The sequence below is a fragment of the Theropithecus gelada genome, chromosome 4 (assembly GCF_003255815.1).
Source record: "Theropithecus gelada isolate Dixy chromosome 4, Tgel_1.0, whole genome shotgun sequence".
In the NCBI taxonomy this organism is placed as follows: Eukaryota; Metazoa; Chordata; class Mammalia; order Primates; family Cercopithecidae; genus Theropithecus; species Theropithecus gelada.
Genome location: NC_037671.1, coordinates 9,422,257 through 9,432,271, shown reverse-complemented (window position 1 = coordinate 9,432,271; position 10,015 = coordinate 9,422,257). Strand labels below are relative to the sequence as shown.

Genomic DNA, 10,015 nt, shown 5'->3' with positions numbered 1-10,015 from the left:
TGCAACTGGAAAAATCCAATAGGAGAATCTCTGAAATACCTATGAGGTGTCTATGAGAGAAAGAAGCAGCCAGCCATACTTGTCACAAAGTTGGCCCCGCTGGGGTGTGGTTCCTTTTCCCTAATCCGCTCTCCCCTGGTCCTGATTCTGGAGGACTCAAAGACTACAGCTGGCAAGCTATGGTGGGAAGGGAATGCTGGGGAGACGGGACAGAGGAAAGAGGGGTAGTACCCATAGTTCTCTTTGCAGGTGGCTGGAGGAGAGGAGATTTAATATTCAATCAAAGGGCTTTGGCTACTCTCAGGGACTGGATATATTAGTTTCTGAACTGCGACTGTGTTAGCAACTTAAAGTGAGAGTAGAACCTGAGAGTGAGCTGAAATGTCATGACAAGTGTTCAGCTAAGGGCCTCCAGGCACCTTGCAGAAACAAACATAAATCATCCCTAGAGGAAAGCATTTCTCTGCAAGCCCCTTTGAATTCCCATGGTTTAAATTGAACCTCATATGAACTCAAAAGTTACCAGTACCCAAGAAAGCAAGTCATAGCTAGTGAGAGTTAGCAGGAGTAAGCAGATGTAGAGCATTCATGACTTTAGACTGTAGACTTTGCAGATACAGGATATAAAATATAAATATTAAAAAATACAAAATAAAATCATCAAAATGAGTTAAAAATGAGACTATCAACAATAACTAAGGAGACTTGAAAATTAGCAATAAACTTCTAGAAATAAAAATACATGTAATGGTTGAAATTAAAGCTCAATTTTTGTTTTAAAAACATGTTAATACAAATTAGAAGAAAATTCATAAGCGAGAGGCAAGTTTCTGAAGATATCACCCACAAAGAGCAAAGAAAGAAAAATCTAGAAGAGAGGTATATAGTCATAGAGGATAAAATGAAAATATATAACATGTTTAGAGTTAAGATGAGAGAATACAGAGGATGAGGCAGGGAGGGAATATTCAAAGAGACTGTGTCTAAAAATTTTTCAGAATGATGAAAGTTATTCTTCCACTAGTGTAGGAATAACAAACAAGGTAAGTAAAATACATTCTGTTATAGTATTTCATTGATACATTGTGGTATAAGAGACAAAGAGAAGATCTTAAAAGAATCCAGAAAGAAAAGAAAAAGGTACAAAAGAAAGAAAATGAACAACAATAGCATGTAAGTTGGCAGGGAAGTGATTGAAGTTAAAGTTTTTACATTTCTCACAAGGAGGTAAGATTTAGTGAACACTTGACATTATTAAGTTTGCATGGTAAGATTTCAAGGGTGATAGCTGAAGGAATAAAAACAGAGTTTACAGTTTTCAAATTAGCACAGGGGAAAACTGAATTAAAAACTCCTCAATCCAAAAACATGAAAGGAAGAAAAAAAAGAAGTATGGAGAATGTGGGATAACAAGACAGCCCAGGTATATAGCTGAAATGGTTGGGAAAAGTTCACATATTTCAATAATCATAGTAAACAGAAAAGAACTAAACTTGTCAATTAAAAGGCAGAGCTTAATCAGATTGGATAAAAATCAAAATTCGCTATTTGTTCTTAAGAAACAACAAACCTACAAATTAAGGGCATGGAAAAGTTAAAAGTAAAAGGATAAACCAAACAAACAGAATCAACCAAACAAATAAAAACCCCAAACAAATATAGGGTACCTATATTGATATCAAAAAAGACAAAAGCAAATTATTTAAAATATAAAGGGTAACTACGAAATGTAAAAGATTCAATTCACCGGTAATACTTAGCAATTCTCAATTTTTATGCACCTAATAAAATGGATACAAAATATAGAAAGCAAAAATTCAGAAAACGTCAAGGAAGAAATAGATAAATCCTCCATTAAATTACCTCGCTAGTATTTGACTGGTTAAGAAGACGTAAAGCAGGATAGAGAGGACCTGAACACATGGCTAACAACTTGACTTAATGGGTACATACTGAGTCCTGTACCTCAGTTCTGAACCAAGACTGTGTTAGCAACTTAAAGCAACAGTAGAACCTGAGAGTGAGCTGAAATGTCATGACAAGTGTTCAGCTAAGGGCCTCCAGGCACCTTGCAGAAACAAGCATAAATCATCCCTAGAGGAAAGCATTTCTCTGCAAGCCCCTCTGAATTCCCATGGTTTAAATTCAATCTCAGATGAATTCAAAAGTTACTAGCACCCCAGAAAGCAAGAACTCTAATAACTAAGGAACACATCATCTTTCTCAAGAGTACCTGCAGCATTTGCAAAAATTGACATGCAGTAGTCCTTAAAGCAAGTCTGGAAAAACTTCAAAGAATTACTATCAGAGAGACATAACATAGAATTATAATGGGAATACTAATGACCAAAACAGAGGATAAAGTTAAAGAGGTAATTTGAAGAAAATCAAAGTGAATATATGAGAAAAGAAGAAGGATTAAGAATTAGTGAACTGCAGAGCCAACTTAAGTTAGGGGAAAAAAGAAAACAGAATAAATTCAAGAAAGCAACAGAAATGAAAAAATAAAAACAAAGAAAAGTGGAGAGATAAATGAAATAGCAAACTAAAATACACCAGAGAGATCTGACAATGTCAGAAGTTGCGTTTTGAAAAACACTACCAATACAGATAAAACTCCAATGACTTTACTCCATGGAAATGAGAGATGGCACAAGTAAACAATCAGGAATAAAAAAGGGATATACTCATGAGTACAGAAGACATGATGAAAGAAAATTCTATAAAAAAATTACATGCCAGTAATTAGAATATTTAGATAAAAGGACAAATTTCTAGAAACATCTAACTAGCCAAAACTAGTTCAAGGAAAAAATAGCATAAACAATCCTATAATGATTAATTAAAGGTAAAATTAGTAGTTTAAAATGTTCTCATAAAGAAACCCAGGCCTGGTCAACATGGCAAAAGCCTGTCTCTACAGAAAACACGAACATCAGTTGGGTGTGGTGGCACATGCCTGTGGTTCTACTACCTGGGAGGCTGAGGCTGGAGGGATCATTTGAGCCCAGGTGATTGAGGTTGCTCATTCAATTATAATCACACCACTGCACTCCAGCCTGGGTGACGAAGTGAGACCCTGTCAAAAGAAAAGAAACCCAGGCCCAGATCCTTGATAGGTGAGTTTTGCCAATCCTTCAAGGAAGAGATAATTATAATACTACGGAAGATCTTCCTGAGAGCTAGAAAAAGAGAGTTTATTTTCTAAGGCTACTATCATCTTGATTCCAAAACAAGACAAGAATAACATGAACTTACTTACGAACATTGTCACAATATCTTAAATCAAATATTGGTAAATTAAATCCATCAATGTATGAAAAACATGGTCACATTGGGTTATATGGGGATAAAAATTAGTTTAACAATAGAAAAGTATTTTATTGCAATTTGTCAATCACCACATTAGAGGAGAAAAGCATTAAGATGATGTCAACTGATGTACACAGAGCACTTGATAATGTTCAACATCTATTCATAATTACCATTACTACCAATGTAATTTGTAAATTCAATGCAAGCTACGATTGGAATAAATGCAGATTTATAAGCACTGCTAATTCTAAAATGTATGCAAAAAAGCAAATATCCAACACTAACTGAGAAATTCCTGCAGAAGTAAAAGGTGCAAGTGGGGAGACTGTCTTATCAGAAATCAAGGTTTAGTGTAAAGCTCTAATAATTATTATAATCCAGTATTGGCTCAGATCTACAGAAATATAAACCAGTGGAACAGAACTGAGAGCCAGAAACAGACCCCATTCATAGAAATATGATTTGCCTAGTGAAGAAAGCATGGACTATCCAATAAATGATGTGGAGGTAATTGGCTATTTATGAGGACAAAAGGAAACTGGATTCCTTCATCACACCATACACCATAATCAATTCCACACAGATTACAGACCTTTAGAAAAAAATTAGGAGAATGTCCTTATGTTCTTGCAATAGAAAGGATTTCTTAAACAAGGGCATGAAATAAAAGCCATAACAAGAGGATGATATATTTAATCACAGAGAAACAGGGCCAGATCATGCACAGCCCCATAGGCTCAAGGAAGGGACTTGGTGGTCATGCTTGGAAAGACAGTGGAGGGTTTTGAGCAAGAGTATTATGTGTTTTACACTTTTAAGAACCACTTTGGCTTTGTGGATAATAGACTGTAGGAGGCAGGACTTTGGAGGACTGAAACTAGCTAGCAAGGAGTCTCTTACAGCAGCCTAGTCATGAGCTCATGGAGCTTGGATAAGGGTGGTTATGGTGGAGATAGACGGAATGGATTCAGTATATATTTTGTAAGAGGAACTCATAGAGTAGGCATAGATTTTAATTGAATGAGCTAAATCAAAGATAAGTCAGGAGATTTTTGGCCTGAGCAACTGGGCAGCTGTGATGCTATTTACTGAAATGTAGAATCCAAGGAAGGAACTATGTAAGGGGCTGCGGAGAAAGGATCCAGGAATTGTGTCTTGCCTTTTATCCAACCAGTCAGCTTGGTAAAGAAGGCACTTAGATGCACGAGTACGGAGCTGAGGTCAGGAGTGGAGATACATAAATTTGGAGAGTCATCAGTATAAAGATGGTATTTATAGACATAAATTAGGTAATTTGGGGCCATGCCACAAAGGATCTATGTGTCAAACAAAAGCATTTACTCAACCTGGAATATTTATGTGCTCAAAAAATATTTGATGATTGAAAGTTTTTGGGACTACTTGTATTAGATAGATATGTTACTTTCTTACAACTTAAACAAATAAAATTAACACTTTGCCTCATCGTTCTTATTAATGAATATTAAACTGTCTTAGCATTTGCATTTAGTAATAGAAAACACGTCAGACAGAGTTGGGAGAATAGGGTTTTTGTGCTTGCTCTGTTGCTTCTAAGTTATGAGATCTTGAGTAAGTCATTAATCCCTTTTTCTTGCAGATTTCTCAAGGGTGTTGCACCAAATGCCTTCTAAGATTCTATGATTACAATGAAAGATGCATTATAAAAAACATTCTTCGTAGCAACATTAGCATTTCTGTTTCAGGGAACTGGCTTTGTTAAAAAAAATAACATAACATGTCACATGGGGTTAGCAGGAGAAAAGGAAATAGAAGAGCTAAATGTTCTGCACTTGCAGTCAGCAGGATTTAGGAATTGAGAGGAGAGAGAGGAGAAAGAGAGGGAAGTTAGCAAGATGCTGAGGGGGCAGAAGCTTCACTGGGGTTGGCATGACCAGCAGTCCCATGGCAGGGAGGCGAGCCAAAGTGGTTTTGGAACCAGGTTATACTATCCTCATCTGTTGTTTGCACTGCCATGATGTAAATTTCTTTGATCTTCTCCAACCTCCTGTATAAAGTCTGCCAAGTGGAGTATTGGTGTGAACATGGGCTTTACTTATTGCTTGTTTTCTGAATTTTGTTTGTTTGGGAGAAAATGAAGAAAAGCAATTTCCATATCTGGATTGATTTGGTACAGAACAGAAGCAGCCTGTAGAAGACTATGCTAGGATCCACACTGACATCCAATTCAGTAGAAATAGAGGCGTGCAGTCAGGGGTAACCATAAGAACGTGAGGCTCCTCTGGGAAGCCCCATCCATCATTGATTGGCAGGGTGCCAGACTGTCCGCAAATTTTGGTACTGGCATTTAATCCAAGGGAGTTAAAAGATCAGGGTGACCCTCAGCTCTCACTGACTCTCATTGGCTCTCTATGCACAAAACTTGTAGATTCTGAACAATTCTGAGTATTCCACCAGTTCTTCATATAATACTTATGTTGCTATGACAGACTTCTTTGCATTATTTGAGGCAATTCCATCTATGTATTTTTCTCCTTCTGACTGGTATTTATATAAAGGGACTCTTAAAACCATTTTTATTTAGTCATTCATATTTTAATCTAGCTTTTAATAGGAATTTGTGGAGAAACAGAACATGAGTTTAAAACAAGCTTGTGAGTCACATGCTAAAACAAGATTTCTTTCTTTTCTTTCTTTCTCTTTCTTTTTCTTTCTCTCTCTCTTTCTTTCTCTCTCTTTCTTTCTTTCTTTCTTCCTTTCTTCCTTTCTTCCTTTCTTCCTTTCTTCCTTTCTTCCTTTCTTTCTTTCTTTCTTTCTTTCTTTCTTTCTTTCTTTCTTTCTTTCTTTCTTTCTTTCTTTCTTTCCTTCCTTCCTTCCTTCCTTCCTTCCTTCCTTCCTTCCTTCCTTCCTTCCCTCCCTCCTGCCTCCCTCCCCCCTCCCCCCTTCCCCTCTTTTCCTCTTCCCCTCTTTCTCTCTTTCTTTCTTTCTTGGAGGGTCTCACTCTGTCACCAAGGCTGGACTGCAGTGGCGTGATCATGGCTCACCGCAGCCTCTACCTTCTGAACTCGAGCAATCCTCCTACCTCAACCTCCTGAACAGCTGGGACTACAGTTGTGCATCACCACATCAGGCTAGTTGTTTGTTTGTTTGTTTGTTTTATTTTTTTTATTTTTTGTAGAGATGGATTTTTCCCCATGCTGCCCAGGCTAGTCTCCAGCTCCTAGGCAAGCGATCCTCCTGCTTCAGCCTCCCAAAGTGCTGGGATTATAGGCATGAGCAACCACATCCAGTACAACAGGATATTTTCTAATGCAGAAGAAGGAAGGAAGAATTGTATTTATCTTTTTCTTAGGCAAGAATTTTTTGTTTGTTTATCTCTACAGGATGACAAGGAACTATTCAGCATGAAGAAGAAAAAAGACAAAAACTAGAATTCATTGGAAAAAGTTTTGGGGGTTAACTTAAGTTTTAAAATTTCCTCTTAGCAATTAGATCTATTGTCCAATTTTTCCCTAATTATTCTAAAATAAAAGTTTGAAAACTCATGATTAACGTTTTTAATTATTTTATTTTTTGAATGTTCAAACAAAATTTATGTGCAAAAAATGTAATGTGGGCCGGGTGTGGTGGCTCACACTTGTAATTCCATCACTTTTGGAGGCTGAGGTAGGTGGATCACAAGGTCAGGAGTTTGAGGCCAGCCTGGCCAAGATGGTGAAACCCCGTCTCTACTAAAAATACAAAAAGTAGCCGGGCGTGGTGGCACATGCCTGTAATCCCAGCTACTCCAGAGGTTGAGGCAGGAGAATTGCTTGAACCTGGGAAGCGGAGGTTGCAGTGAGCCTAGATCATGCCACTGCGCTCTAGCATGGGTGACAGAGCAAGACTCTGAAAAAAAAAAAGAAAAGTTAGCCAGGCATGGTGGTGGCGTGTGCCTGCAATCCCAGCTACTCTGGAGGCTGAGGCAGGAGAATCCCTTGAACCTGGGAGGCGGAGGTTGCACCATTGCACTCCAGCTTAGGCAATAAGAGCAAAACTCCATCTCCCCCCCTCCAAAAAAGTAGTGTGATAAGTTCATGCTGAGCCATTCAGCAGTCAATACAGTTGAAGGATGCAGAGCAGCTCCACATTGATACTTTGGCAAGATCAGGAAGAGCAAATGCACCACCCAGATCTAAATGTCTGCAGACCATTTCATACATACTCCTTCGGAAACATCACTCTGAAAAGATCTTGTCAGCTAAGGAAGAGAACGAGTACATATATAATCATAAACACACACTGATCTTGGCTTTATTTAAAAATTAAACAATATGGTGGCAACATTGATATGTAAATTTCTAAAATGTTGCAACTTAGGTTTAATTGGCAAAGACCACGTTTAGAAATAAGGATGAGCTTAGTCTTCCAGGCAGAAATCAGATACACTTAACTGTACAAAAATAATAGTTTCCTATTGTTTGAAAATACTAGTTTAAGATTGCAAAAATGCATAGATCTTTAATAAAAGAATTGGCTGTGTAAGAGTTCTCCCCTTTCACCGTATTCCTTTTTATTTCAAATGCTAGTTATTGGTTATGCTGTACGATTTAACTATTACAACAAGAAAAGGCAACCATTTGGGGAAGAGGCAGATAAAGGGAAAAGGAATGTATGTAAGTCATTTTTTTAAGGTACAATAAGTTTAATCGTGTTTTAGGAAGACAAGATAAAAATTATTTAAAGACAGCTTGGTTCTCACTGAATGAAAACAGTAGACTAAATACTGAGTTCTTTTCTGTGAATCTAGTCACCGATGCCTTGGTCGCCATATTGGTAATCTCTAGGGCAGTCACCTTGGTACTCGCCATGTTAGTCATCTGGATATTCTGTGTGATAATCACTATCACTGATTTTGAAACCATTTGTTTCTGTTGTGAATGATAAAGCAGCACAGTATTTGCGACCATATACTTGCCCCCCAAGCCCATGCACACCCATTCTTTTCTGGGAAGCGTGTTGGTACCCATCTGTAGAGAAATGGTCAAGCGGTCTTCTGGCTGTAATGTTAGCTTCTGATAGTAGATGGCCCTTCTGGTGCCTGGTGCTGACATCCCCACCTGGCTGTCTGCTTTGTTAGTGCCCATCTGCAGACAAATTGTGGTCTGGTCAAAAGGTTTGTCAGTTTGCATTTTGGGATCATAAAGATGCCTGTAGTCCCACAAGTTGACATACCTGCCTGGCTGGCACTTCGTTGGTTCCCATCTGCAATCCAATTACAGTTTTGGCAGCTTTTAATTTTCCTTCATCCTAATGTCTTGTTTGTTTTTCTGCATATTTAACCCTGATGTCCATGGTTGTGTCCTTTTGTGTTTGCCAGACCTACTAGGGCCACCAGAGTAGCCTGAACCTGGATCATGTTTCCATCCTGAAAAGATCACTTACTTCAAATATGTCACGTCGCTTCATACCATAATCCTGAATAGCTTTAATAAAGTTGACAATATTCTCCGCTGAGGCCAGTTTAATGAGGACTCATTGACTTTCTTCACTGGGCCTGCCTGCAGCTTGTTGATGAGTTTGCAGAGGATGCCCTCCTTTAAGCCCAGCTGGAAGTGGGTGCCAATGCTCCTGCCTGTCACCTCTGCTATCCAGTTGTGAAGATCTTCTGTTTGATAATCCTATTTGGAAGCAATCTTGATCTTGACTTTGGCCAAGAGCCGGTAGGAAGGGCCGTCCTTGAAATGAGTCATGATGGTTCGGGTGGTGGTGGGAAGAAGCTGCCCTCGGGGGTCCTGGTCTCTCGCGCTTGGGTTCCAGGCTCCTGGCCGAAGGAGTGGCCGCCCAAGGATGCTCGGAGCTGGCTCTCCTGGATGGGGTGCCTGGAAACCTGGGTCCCACGGGGTTTACAGAGGCTCCAGGGCCGCTCCGGATCCTGCTGGCTGCCTCGCTGGCTGTCCGCACGGCGGCTCACTACAAATTCAACTTTTTATTTTGCATAAAAATACTTTTTTTTTCCCCGAGGGATGTAAAAATAAAAATATGCTTCCTAGTTACTTATTCTATGCGTTAATCTGTGCAACAAGGGCAGTTGAGAGAATAACAAAAACTGGCCAGAGGCTGCAAGCCAGCTCGGAGCTGCTCACGTGGCGGAGTCTGGTTTGCAAGCATTCCAGCTCAGGGGCTGGGAGGGCTAGGGCTGAGGGTCTTCGGAAAGCTGGAGAAGAGGAGAGGTGCCAGAAGACGGAAGGGCAAATGTATTCTTAGTTTTCTTTAAAAGGGGGAGAAGGTAGAGTTTGCTAACTGATACCAGTGAGTTCATCACGTTTTTCTTTCACCTAATTTTTAAAAATTGTATTCCACGTGTTTACCTGCGATTACTTTTTAACCGATCTAATGTGGCTGTGAGCACAGGGTCTGGGCAGGAGGCCTGTGTTGGACTTTCAGGCCCACTATGTGTTGTCTGTGAGGCTGTGAGCAACGTGACACACTTGGCACTTCAGTTTCTCTATTTGTAAAATGGGGATAATAACGCCCCCTACATAGGGCTGTTGCAGGGATTCTGGGGATTAAGAGGAACATATCTGGCAGTGACTAGCACGTTGTAAGCACTATACAATTATTAGTGGAGAAAATCCAGAGATTTTTATTGGATGTTTAGGTGTTCTCCCTGTTTTGTTTTTTTGCTTTCTTTCTTTTTACTTTATTTTTTGGTAAGCATAATGTTCTGATGAACATTTGT

At 39.2% G+C, this 10,015-nt stretch overlaps 1 pseudogene; it reads right to left on the bottom strand.

Annotated features, from left to right (window-relative positions):
* Window positions 1-8,079: 8,079 nt before the first annotated feature.
* LOC112622513 lies at window positions 8,080-9,026 on the bottom strand (annotated as a pseudogene).
* Window positions 9,027-10,015: the final 989 nt, after the last annotated feature.